Below are 13952 nucleotides of genomic sequence, written 5' to 3'. Positions count from 1 at the left end.
AACAGCTTTATTGAAATATAATTCATATATCATTAAATCTACTTTTTAAGGAATGTGTGCAGGGAATTCCCTGGTAGTCCAGTGGTTAGAACTTTGCTTCCACTGCTGGGGCCCTGGGTTCTATCTGTGGTCTGGGAACTAAGATTCTGCAAGCTGCGCAGCCAAAAAAAAAAAAAAAAGTGTGCAATTCAGTGGTTTTTAGTGTATTCACAGTGTTTTGCAACCATCACCACTGATTCCAGAATATTTTCATCACGCCAGAAAAGAAAAATCCGTTAGTATTTACTTGCAATCTCTAGTTTCTAAGTATTTGCCTATTTCAGATATTTTCTATAAAATGGAATCATGACAATATGTAGCTGTTTGTGACGTGTTCATTTAGTATGTTTTCAAGGTTCATTCCTGTCATAGCATGTATTGGTATTTCATTTTTATGGCAAAATAATACTCCATTGTATAGAAATACCATGTTTGTTTACTCATCCATCAGTTGGTGGACATTTGAGTTTTTTCCATTTGGAATAATGCTGCTGTGAACATTCATGTACAAATTTGTGTGTGGACATGTTTAAAATTCTTTTCGATAAACCTAGGAGTGGAATTGCTGGGTCACATGGTAACTGTTTAATCTTTTGAAGAACTGCCAAACTTCCAAAAAGGCTGCACCATTTTACAATACCACAATATATGAGGGTTTCAGTTTTTCCATGTAACTGCCAACACTTGCTGTCTTTTAGTATAGCTATCCTAGTGGGTATGAAGTGATTTTGATTTGCATTTCCTACAACTAATGATGTTAAGCATCTTTTCATGTACTTACTGGCCATCTGTGTGTTTCTGGAGAAATGTCTATTTCAGATCCTTTTCCCATACTTTATTCAATAGATTTTCTTACTTTATAACCTTTTTCTGTTCTAGGACACCATCTTACACTTAGTCATATCTGCATAGGTTCCTCTTGGCTGTAACAGTTCTGATTTTATTTGGTTTTGATTGGTGACCTAGACAATTTTGAGCAATAGTAGTCAGGTATTTTGTAGAATGAACAATGTAATATTAGTATTAACATGTAAAAGTTGATTCTGATAGTACTAGTTGCAGGAATGTATCAGTATGATGTTTAAAAGAAAAACCTGTTTTCTCTACTCATAACACCTGATACTACCTGGAGTTAGACCCCACAGGTTAAGGGCTCAGTCCCATAAGACTGCCTGGTCTTCAGACACCAATCACAAGTCCCAGATTGTCACCTGTACTTTTGACCAACTGGTTATAAATGCAGGGTACCCACAACCCCCTCCTCGGTTTCAGTAATTTGCTAGAATGGCTCATAGAACTCAGGAACACTTTTCTTACTAGATTGATTACCAGGTTATTATAAGAGATACAACTCAGGAACAGCCAAATGGAATAGGGTCTAGGGGTCTCCCCTTCCCAGTGGTCTAGGGGTGGGACCGAAAGTTCCAACCTTCTTACCATATGGTTGGTTCACTCTGGTAAGCAGCCCCCCTCATTAATATAAACTCAGGAATAGCTGAAAGTGGCTTGTTATAAATTTAAAGACACATCACTAACCCCTATCAGGAAGTTCCATGGGTTTGGGGAGCTCTCTGCCAGGAACCAGGGATGAAAACCAAATTATTTTTCTTATTCTATCACAGTGTCACAGTGTTATTGATATTTCAGTGAAACGGCTGCATATTATAAACTCTGTCAAGGCACGTGTAAAAGTTATTTCTAATAGTCTTACTTGCATGCGTGAATCATTGTGTACTTTGGGAGAAACATGGGAAACTTTGCTCCTACCATCTGCCAACTTTTTGCTTAGTTGTTCAATTCCAGTATACACGTATGGTAGTATCAGAATTGTTAACCCATACCCACATGGGAAAAAAAAAACCTAATCAACTAGAGTACAGTGCTAAGCATAGTTCCTTTTATCTTTAATTTCACAGACTCCATTTCCAAAGTTACTTAGGAAAGGAGCCTTTCCCCCCACCCCCTTCCATGAGATTGTTTCATACGTTTGTAACATAGTTAAATTGTGTGATTGCATTCTACATTCTATCCTAGGAACCACCCCACCAACACCTCCTAAATGATTTTTTGAAATCTGCGTACAGGGAATTCCCTGGTGGTCCAGTGGTTAGGACTCCACGCTTTCACTGCTGAGGGCACAGGTTCAATCCCTGGTTGGGGAAGTAAAATCCCACAAGCTGTGCAGAGTGGCCAAAAATAAATAAAATCTGCGTACATTGAGGGTCACTCTTTGTGTTGTGAAGTTCACAATGTCTTGACAAATGCGTAGTGTCATGTATTCACTAGTATGTCATATACACAATAAAAAAATCCCCTGAACTTGACCTATTCAACTCCTCTCCCACTTCTGATTCTGTGGCAAGTACTTACTGTTTTGCCTTTTCCAAAATTTCATATAGAGTAATATAGTATGTAGCCTTTTCAGTCTTTCACTTAGCAATATGCACTTAAGATGTGTTCATGTCTTGGGGACTTCCCTGGTGGCCCAGTGGTTAAGACTTCACCTTCCAATGCAGGGAGTGTGGGTTCAATCCCTGGTTGGGGAGCTAGGATTCCACATGCCTCATGGCCAAAAAGCCAAAACATAAAACAGAAGCAATATTGTAACAAAAATTCAATAAAGACGTTAAAAAAAAAATGGTCCAAATAAAAAAAAAATCTTAAAAAAAAAAGATGCGTTCTTGTCTTTTTGTGGCTTGATAGCTCATTTCTTATTATTGCTGAAAAAGATTCCATTGTATGGCTATACCACAGTTTATCCCTTATCAGATTTATTTGTTTATTTTTGGCTGTGTTGGGTCTGAGTTGCGGCACGTAGGCTCAGTAGTTGCGGTGCTCAGGCTTAGTTGCCCCTCAGCATGTGGGATCTTAGTTCCCTGACCAGGGATCGGACCCACGTCTCCTGCATTGGAAGGGGGATTCTTAACCACTGGACTACCAGGGAAGTCCCACCTTATCAGATATTAGATTTGCAAATATTTTTTCCCATTCCATGGGTTGTCTTCACTTTCTTGATAGTGTCCTTTGAAGCACAAAGTTTTTAAAATTTTCATTAAGTCCAATTTATTTCTTTTATTACTTATATAAAATTTTTAACCAAAGGGTATAACACCGGAAATGACCTTCAGTGTTCATTGAGGTATAGTAGCTGGTTTTTTACATACAGCAGTCATCTGGCTCTGGGAGTACATAGGACATTGTAGACCTTGCTTGGTTATTAATAATTTACTTGGGAAGCCTACATGAAGTTACTGTTCAACAGTTACATCAATTAAGTCTTGGGTATTTTGCCCCAAGTACTGATTATATTATAAAGAAATATATTTCTTTCCGTTTTATTGAAATACAATTGACATACAGCACTGTATAAGTTTAAGGTGTGACAGCATAATGATTTGACTTTCATAATCATGAAATGATTGTCAATAAGTTTAGTGAACATCCATCATCTCATATAGATAACAGTAAAGAAATAGAAAAATATACTTTTTGTGTGTAACGGGAACTCAGGATTTGCTGCCTAAACTTTTATATAATATATAGCAGTGTTAATGACATTTATTACGTTGTACATTACATCCCTAGTACTTATAACTGGAAGTGTGTGCCTTTTGACTGTCTTCATCCAATCCCCCACACACACACCTCTGCCTCTGGTAACCACAAATCTGATCTCTTTGGTATGAGTTTTTGAGTTATAATTGACCTACAACTTTATGTTAATTCCTGGTACACAACATAGTGATTTGATATTTCCATACATTTCAAAATGATCCTTTGATAAATCTAGTTGTCATGTGTCATTATACAAAGCTATTATAGTATTATTGATTGTATTCCCCACACTGTACATTTCATACCTGTACTCATTTATTTTGTAACTTAAAGTTCATTACCTCTTAATCTCTCTCATGTATTTCTCTCATCCCCCCATTCCTCGTCCCTTGGCAACCACCTGTATGTTCTCTATATCTATGACTCTGTATCTGTTTAGTTATGTTTGTTCATTTGTTTTGTTTTTTAGATTCCACAGGTAAGTGGAATCATACACTATTTGTCTTTGTCTGACTTATTTCACTTAGCATAATATCCTCCAGGTCCACCCATGTTGTCGCAAATGGCAAGATTTCATTCTTTCTTGTGGCTAATATTCCACTATATATATATATATATATATATTTTTATCCATTCATCTATTGATGGGCACTTGGGTTGCTTCCATATCTTAGCTATTTTAAATAATGTTACAATGAACACAGACGTGCATACATCTTTTCAAATTAGTGTTTTCGTTTTGTTTGGGAAAATGAATTGCTGGATCGTACGTATGGTAGTTATAGTTTTATTTTTTTGAGAGCTCTTCATACTGTTTTCCACAGTGGCTGCTACACCCACTCATTTTCTTGCTTTTCCTTGCTAACCTATTTACTTATGCCACACTTAGTAAGTTAGATCCATAAACCTAGTCTTCCTTTTCTGGCTTACTAGCTTGGAAGTTTTTATAGTATTTCATTAAGTAAACACATTGTATATTAATATAAATAGCTGGAGTTTGATTACAAAGGGCTGCACGTAATCTAATAATAAAGACTCCAGGGAATTCCCTGGCAGTCCAGTGGTTAGGACTCGGTGCTTTCGTTGCCAGGGCCCTGGTTGGATCCCTTGTCAGGGAACTAACATCTCGCAAGCCAAGTGGCTCAGCCAAAATAATAATAATAATAATAAAGACTCCCAAAGTCTTGTGATTAAGTCAGCTCCAGTTGCAAGGGATTTGATAAAATTCTGAAGCCCACGTAATCTGGCACAGACTTCTAGAGAATATTGTTAGTGTGATTCTTGTTTTTAATTTCTGAAATTTCAGTTAAGTCTCTAGTCAAAGTGGACCAAATGAGTCAAGCTAAAGATGCTAGAAGACCTGACTTCTCAGCTATAGGAAGAAAAGGGCCTGAGAAATCTCTTTAGCAGGGATAGGTTGAGAACTTTCAATCAGTTGGTGTACTTTTAATAGTCTATGTGTTAACAGCTAATCCCCTCTTGTGAGCCACAAATTATTTTTTCTGTTAAGAATGCAGTACATAGCCATTAAAAAATCAAACATTGGGCTTCCCTGGTGGCGCAGTGGTTGAGAGTCCGCCTGCCGATGCAGGGGACGCGGGTTCGAGCCTCGGTCCGGGAGGATCCCGCATGCCGCAGAGCGGCTGGGCCCGTGAGCCGTGGCCGCTGGGCCTGCGCGTCCGGAGCCTGTGCTCCGCAACGGGAGAGGCCACGGCAGTGAGAGGCCCGCGTACCGGAAAAAAACAACCACCAAGTATTAAAGAACTATGTGCTTGGAAATATGAGTAATCCACTGCCCCCATCAAATCCCATGCTCATGAGACTATCAATACAAATAGATTTGTCTTTATTCTTCAAGATTTTTTTTAATGCATATAGAACCAAATCTCCCATCTTTAGTCCTCCTCCCACAGGCAACCACTTTTATCAATTTCTTGTGTGTGTAAAAATGGGATACAACTTACTTTATAACTTTTCTTTGGTCTTATTATTCCTTTGCCATATTTGCATACTAATACATAAATATCTATGTCTTCTTTTTAGTGATCTCAAAGTTCTCTTGTTTGAATGAACCATTATTCATTCTAACCATTATTCATTCTTCTATTGATAGATATTGGGATCGTTTCCAATTATTTCTTATTACAATGATATGCATAATATCTTCATAAATATGTTTCTGCATTTGTGCACAATGCACAGATTACAAAGTTAAGCTTCTAATGCAAAGAACATTGGCACATAGTAGAACCTAAATAAATATTTATTGAATGAAGGAAGTGACTTGATCTTCCCATATGGGCAATTGGTTTCAGCTGGACTCAAGTCTCTGAGGTTCTGACCTGGCTCAGGCATCTAAAAGGTGGATTCTACAGAGCTCACCAGGAGGGTTGAGCCACTTCCTTGAAGGCATAGCTGATCCTTTGTTCTCAGTGCTCTTGATGACCAGGCTCTCCAAAGAAACCTATCAATATGGATGGCAGTGGCATGACAGGACAACATGGTGATACCCTAGCCCATTCTCCTTTCATCCCGTTGATCCAGGAGTGTCTTATTTAAAGCTCCTTTGGTTCTACGTCCTCTCTTGTTTGATCCTAGACATCAGTTAGTAGCTAGGTACGCAGAATGATCATCCTAGGAAAGACAGGCAGTGTTGGACATTCCCTGTGTATCCCAACAGTCTAGAGACATCCACAATAATGGCCCCACTATAGAAATTTATGCTTTGAATACTTCATTTCTTGCTATCAAAACAAAACAACAACAAAAAAGAGAGATTCAGCTACTGGCTAGGCTCTTGCCATAGCTGATCCTTCCGAGGTGGGAAAGTTCAAAGACCAAGGATGAAGAAGCAGTGCTCCACTGGCCATCAGTCCTTTAGAAACCCTCTGACTCATTTTTAGGACGGCTTTGACTTCAAAGAGTTTGTCCAGAGTTTCCTTGTCCTTTGTATTTACTCACAGAGGACTATTGACTACATTTTTTTTTTGCCATACGCGGGCCTCTCACTGTTGTGGCCTCTCCCGTTGCGGAGCACAGGCTCCGGACGCGCAGGCCCAGCGGCCATGGCTCACAGGCCCAGCCGCTCCGCGACATGTGGGATCTTCCCGGACTGGGGCACGAACCCGTGTCCCCTGCATTGGCAGGCGGACTCTCAACCACTGCGCCACCAGGGAAACCCAGATGTATATATCTTTGATGAGAGGGCAATAGTGTTGTGGACTAAGAGGCTTAGCAGGATGGAAGCTTGCTGTCTTCTTCTATATCTCAGGGTGCGGACAGTGTCATAACAGCCATCCAACAGCATGGAATGACTGACATGTGCCAGACTCAGGGCTTAGTGTTTTACATATGTTACATCACACAACAACGCTGTAAGGTAGAAATTACTGTCGCTCCAGTTTATAGGTAAGGAAGCCAAATCTCAGAGATATGAAGAAATTTCAGAAAGGTCACGTGGCCAAAAAGTGATGAAGGGAGGAGTCCAATTCAAGTCCAAACTCCAAGGCCCAGGCTCTTTAATACAGTGCTAGACAACCAAGTCAGCAAGCCTGTAGAAGCAGCACCTCTTTTTCCACCCTCCTAGCACAAATCCTGTGTGGGGCGCCCATTGGCCTGGTGTTGGTCATGTGCCATCCTTGAACCAATCACTGGGGTCAGGGGCACCAGGCTGGGTCCCGTGTCCAACTGTGAGCCTGAGGTGGGGCCATTCTCACCTAAATGACATGACCTGGGCAGTGGCAGTGCCAGCATTTTCATATAGAAGTGTTCGGGACTGGAAGGTGAGAGCATTTTGTGTGTTTGAGAAACATCAATTGTCCACATTTGTCAGGGGGTGGGCAGGGAGAGGCCGGGAGTTGGTGTGTTACCTCCACTCCTGGCTGTTGTGCTCTGTCCTTTGTCATCTTTGACCAGCTGGAATGTTCAGAGGTCATCCCTAGAGGACCCTTTCTGACAAAGAGATGTGTATCTACCAGGGAATAGAGCCTGGGGGACAGCACCTGAATTAGTATCTTGACAACCTCTGAGGCAAGTCAGTTGTTAAATATCTTGGTTTCCTTCCCTGCAACCTGGTGAAAGAGTCTGATCTGGCTCTCAAAGCCAGTCAGAGGGTCTAAATAACTACAAGACGGCCTACAAAATGAGAATGTAGCAGAGAGAATCACCTGTAGGCTAAAACCTGCCCAGTGGATGTTCACACCTGACTAGAGTCTGGTGTGCACATCCACCCACCCACCCAGAACCCATCCTGCCTGCCACTGCACAGAATCTCTACATTGACACATGTCCATAATGTCTATTTAATCCATTGTTTTCTGTCTTGGTAAGAGTGTTTCAAAGACTGGGGGCTCTGTTAAGTGTTCCTGAGTATCAGGCATTCTTTAGGGGCTGTGTGCCCAGGTGTTTTGCACTTTCATCTCACAAAGCTGAAATATGATACAAGAGATGGGCTCAGCTACTAAGTTCAAGGGCGAGGGTTTGCTTTTAAACACACACACACACACACACACACACACACACACACACACAGAGCCTCTGGGTATCGGATAGGTGACCAGCTCCCCCTGGTGCTTAAACATTTTTTCATCTGGGAATTCCCTTTCTAGTCCTTTATCTTGGGAAAATTATGACTGTGCAACAAGATGCAATACAAGAATGTTTATTGAAAGATTATGATTGTAAGGAATTGAAAATTACCTGAACATCCTCCCATTAAACTTTGTTACATCCATTCAATGCATAGTATGTAGTTGTTAAAAAACAATGTTGTAAAGAATGTTTTATGGCATGATGTCAATTATATACTAGAAAATGCATTCAATATGTTGCTGTTTTTAAAATATATGCCTGCATAACTGTTCTGATAGGATGTACGTGAAGTTGAAAATAATGATTTTTCTCTGCATTTGAAGGTTACAGGTGTTTAAAAATGCTTTTTATTATGAAAATATACACAAAAGTCAAATAATAAAATGAACCTCTATAATCTATTGCCCCTATTCATTAATTATCATCAATATTTGGCCACACTTGCTTCACCTATTTTTTTTCCAGTAAAGAAATCCGTTTAATCTTAAAACTTACACTACTTTTTTGAACAGTAACATTTCACACCTATTTTTAAAAACAGACCTCTCTCTCCTGAAGTATTTTAAAGCAAATATCAGACATCATTGAATGTTATCCCTATATAATTCAACATGCATCTTTGAAAAGGACATTTCTTATGTGTTTACAATGCCATTATCACACCTAACATATTAACAATAAACCCTTCAGTTTCTGCACTACCCAGATTATATTTGCATTTCCATGAGTGATTTTCTCTTATTTTTTCTTATCTGTGTTTGCTAATTTTTTTTACAAATAAACATAACAACTATTATTAAAAAGCCACAGTTTAAACAATTAAAAATCCTTTGAGCAGAAGCAAGAAGAACTACAATCCTGCAGCCTGTGGAGTGAAAACCACATTCATTGAAAGACAGACAAAATGAAAAGGCAGAGGAATGAACCAGATGAAGGAACAAGATAAAACCCTAGAAAAACAATTCAATGAAGTAGAGATAGGCAACCTTCCAGAAAAAGAATTCACAATAGTGAGAGTGAAGATGATCCAAGACCTCAGAAAAAGAATGGAGGCAAAGATCGAGAAGATGCAAGAAATGTTTAACAAAGACCTAGAAGAATTAAATAAAAAATGCCTAGAAGAATTAAAGAACAAACAAACAGAGATGAACAGTACAATAACTGAAATGAAAACTACACTAGAAGGAATCCATAGCAGAATAACTGAGACAGAAGAATAACCTGGAAGACAGAATGGTGGAATTCACTGCCATGGAACAGAATAAAGAAAAAAGAATGAAAAGAAAGGAAAACACCCTAAGAGACCTCTAGGACAACATTAAATGCACCAACATTCACATTATAGGGGTCCCAGAAGGAGAAGAGAGGGAGAAAGGACCCAAGAACATATTTGAAGAGATTATAGTCGAAAACTTCCCTAACATGGGAAAGGAAAGAGCCACCCAAGTCCAGGAAGCACAGAGAGTCCCAGGTAGGATAAACCCAAGGAGAAACATGCCAAGATACATAGTAATCAAACTGACAAAAATTAAAAGCAAAGAAAAATTATTAAAAGCAACAAGGGAAAAATGACAAATAACATACAACGGAACTCCCATAAGGTTAACAGCTGATTTCTCAGCAGAAATCAAGTCAGAAGGGAGTGGCACAATATATTTAAAGTGATGAAATGGAAGAAACTGCAACCAAGATTACTATACCAAGCAAGGATCTCATTCAGATTCGACAGACAAATCAAAAGCTTTACAGACAAGCAAACCTAAGAGAAATCAGCATCACCAAACGAGCTCTACAACAAATGCTAAAGGAACTTCTCTAAGTGGGAAACACAAGAGAAGAAAAGGACCTACAAAAACAACCTCACACCAGTTAGAATGGGCAGCATCAGGAAATCTACAAACAACAAATGCTGGAGAGGGTGTGGAGAAAAGGGAAGCCTCTTGCACTGTTGGTGGGAATGTAAATTGCTACAGCCACTATGGAGAACATTATGGAGGTTCCTTAAAAAACCAAAAATAGAATTACCATATGATCCAGCAATCCCACTACTGGGCATATACCCAGAGAAAACCATAATTCAAAAAGACGCGTGCACCCCAATGTTCATTGCAGCACTATTTACAATAGCCAGGTCATGGAAGCAACCTAAATGCACATCAACAGACAAACGGATAAAGAAGTTGTGACACATATATACAATGGAATATTACTCAGCCATAAAAAGCCAATGAAATTGGGTCATTTGTTGAGACGTGGATGGATCTAGGGACTGTCATACAGAGTGAAGTAAATCAGAAAGAGAAAAACAAATATCATATATTAACGCATGTATGTGGAACCTAGAAAAATGGTACAGATGAACTGGTTTGCAGGGCAGAAGTTGAGACACAGATGTAGAGAACAAATGTATGAACACCAATGGAGGGAAAGTGGGGGGGGGCAGTGGCAGTGGTGGGATGAATTGGGAGATTGGGATTGACATATATAACTCTAAAATGTATAAAATAGATAACTAATAAGAACTTGCTGTATAAAAAATAAAATAAATAAAATTCAAACAGAAATTTAAAATCCTTTGATAGGGGCTTCCCTGGTGGCGCTGTGGTTGAGAGTCCGCCTGCCGATGCAAGAGACACGGGTTCGTGCCCCGGTCTGGGAAGATCCCACATGCCGTGGAGCGGCTGGGCCCGTGAGCCTTGGCCGCTGAGCCTGCACGTCCAGAGCTTGTGCTCCGCAGCGGGAGAGGCCACAACAGTGAGAGGCCCGCGTACTGAAAAAAAAAAAAAAAAAAAAAAAATCCTTTGATTTACACATTTTTTTCCCCAGGAACACAGATTACATTAAGCGATTAAATACTAAATCTGATGAATCCAGCAAAGCTCTAAAGACAAGTAAGGGCTTGCAACTTTTTAGCTGCTTAATGTTTCTTAAGAATTCTTCTTAAGGATTTGTCAGCTTAAGTATTTTAAGGCAGAACAACATTATGAGGGAAAATCCTTTGTCTTTAAGAGACAGACAGAGACACAGAGAATGAAAGAGACAGAGACAGAGCAAGTGAGAGAGACTGATTTCCATAATCAAATACTAATCAGGAACAGAGCTATCTCAAGGTTACCCAGGAGACCCCCACTCCCCGCTCAAAATCCACATTTCTACCTTTAAACGAAACTAGCCCCAGCCTCACTTACTGCCCTGATAAACCCAGCAACAGCTGTGGATAGCTGTGGTCACACTATTTCCTCCTCCCAGTTCCCTTTATTAAAAATCAAGCTGAGCAGTTTGAGCATCTATAGACCAGATATATACATACATACATATATATATATATATATAAAACTTTTTTTCCCCTCAATTTTCCTTATGCATATACTAACATACGCTTTGTCTGCAGCAACAGGAACTTAACTCTGGCTAACATGGCCAAAAGGAGAATTTATTGGCACTTAGGATCCAATAAATCAGATAACCAAGCCACAGGAACGGCGAAGATGTGGCTGGGAACTTTGAAAACAACTGAAGAAATTCAAGGCAAAACCCGTGAAGGCCTTTGTGCCGTGGACTCTCATCTCTGATCTTCTCTGAATGTCAGTTCTGTTGTCTCATTGAAGACCGCTTTCCTCCATGAGACAAGATCCATGTTTTTCTCTGGGGCTTGAGTTTCATTTTTTAAAAATAATTTAGCCTTTCGAGAATTAGAGTATATTTCAAGTTAGACAATCGTGGGAATGGACTTACTGATCCATCTGCAGTCCAGGGGGTACAGAGTCACCTTAGAGTGAGGCAGCTCCTGACGTGGGGGGAGAACATTCCCAGGAGAGGGTGAGTCTGATCAGACAATACTGAGATGTCCACCACTGTACTACGTACGGCAATTGCAATTGCAACTTCAATTTAATAGTGGATCTTGGATGACTTTTCATGTCAGTAGATACAGATGTACTAATCTGGATTAACAGTTGCATGGTATTCATTTGGAGGGATACACCAATCCCTCATTAGTGGATATGTAGGTTTTCCCCCTCTTTTGCTATGGCCAACAATGCTGCCAAGAACATCCTTGAATACTGTCAACGAAAATTCAATTAACTGTCAAGTTAAGAAGAAACAAAGGGCATTTTATTCAAGCCAAACTGAGGATTATAACTCGGGAAGCAGATTCTCAGAAAGCTCTGAGAATGCCTATTAGAAGTTGAAGGCACAGTCATATACATTTTTGAGACAAAAGATCGTACATGAAAATGACATACTGATACGTTACATAAAGTTCACCAAGGTTACATAGTCCAGGTAAGCACGTACAAAGTGAGAAGCAAGTCATCATGACCCCTACAGAGATGGGAAAGAACATTATTCTTCTAAAAATGTACACTGCTAGTGTCCGAAGAAAGAAATAAAAAGAGATCTTTGTGGTTGAGCAGGCACTCCCATCTTTGAGGAGCTCTGGTTAATGTAATGTAGATGTGCGCTGCACATTAGGGAGGGGGTAAGGCGGCCCAAACAAACACAGAGAGAGAATTTTATCTTTAATTTTTTCTTGTCCTGCCTTAAAATATAAATTTTATTTCATATATATATATATATATATATATATATATATATATATATACACAAACACATCTTTCACAAGTGGGAAAACATTCTAGGATAAATTCCTAGAGGTGAAATTTCTGGATCAAGGGACACATGTATTCCCTTCCCAACCCCAGTAAAGTCTGTTGAGTTATAATTTACTTACAGTGAAATACACAAATCCTAAGTGGACAGTTCTATAATTTTTGACAGATGAATGTAACAGTGTAGCACACAGCCCTATGAAGACATGGAACAGGAAAATTTTGCTCCAGGCTATGATGGAGTAACGGGCACTGGATTTACCCAACCACCTTAAAAAACTAAAAACTGAGTGGAAAAAACACAGGAAACAATATTTTTCAGACAATGGACAACAGGCAACACAAGACAGTGTTCCCTGAGAGATGGGGACCAAATGAAGGGAGCCCTAGGATGGCCCCAGCTTTCTGCCTCATGAGAGATTCCAGGCCACAGTGCAGGGAGGGGTTCCCAAACAGAGCCTTCGCAGACAAGGCCTCTGTGGACATGTGTGGACATTTATTTTTCTTAGGGAAACACCTAGCTAGAAGTGGAATTACTGGGTCACTAAGTAGATGTATGTTTGACTTTGTAAGAAGCCAGCAGTCTTCCAAAGTGATTGCATCACCCCCGAGATTTTGGTTATTCCATGCCTTCAGCATTTGGTATTGTCAATCTTCTTCAGTTTAGTCACTCTAGTGACATCTCAGTGCTTTTAATTCGCATTCCTTTCAGTCACTGATGATGTTGGGCATCTTCCCATGTGCTCATTGGCCATTTGTATATCTTCTTTTGTGAAGTGTCTGTTCAAGTCTTTCCCATTTAAAAACAAATTTTTTTTTTATTGGCGTATAGTTGCTTTACACTGCTGTGTCAGTTTCTGCTGCACAGCAAAGTGAATCAGCCATATGTATACATATATCCCCTCATTTTTGAATTTCCTTCCCATTTATGTCGCCACAGAGCACCAAGTAGAGTTCCCTGTGCTATACAATAGGTTCTCATTAGTTATCTATTTTATACATAATAGTGTATATATGTCAATCTCAATCTCCCAGTTCATCCCACCTCTGTTTTTTAATTGGGTTGTTTGTCTTATTGACTTTTGAAGTTCTTTATATACTCTTGTTACAAGACTTTTATGAGATTTATGTTCTGAAAATGTTTTCTCCCAGCAT

The sequence above is a fragment of the Grampus griseus genome (genome assembly GCF_964374135.1).
Source record: "Grampus griseus genome assembly, chromosome: 19".
NCBI classification, from domain to species: Eukaryota; Metazoa; Chordata; class Mammalia; order Artiodactyla; family Delphinidae; genus Grampus; species Grampus griseus.
This window is presented reverse-complemented; position numbering follows the sequence as displayed.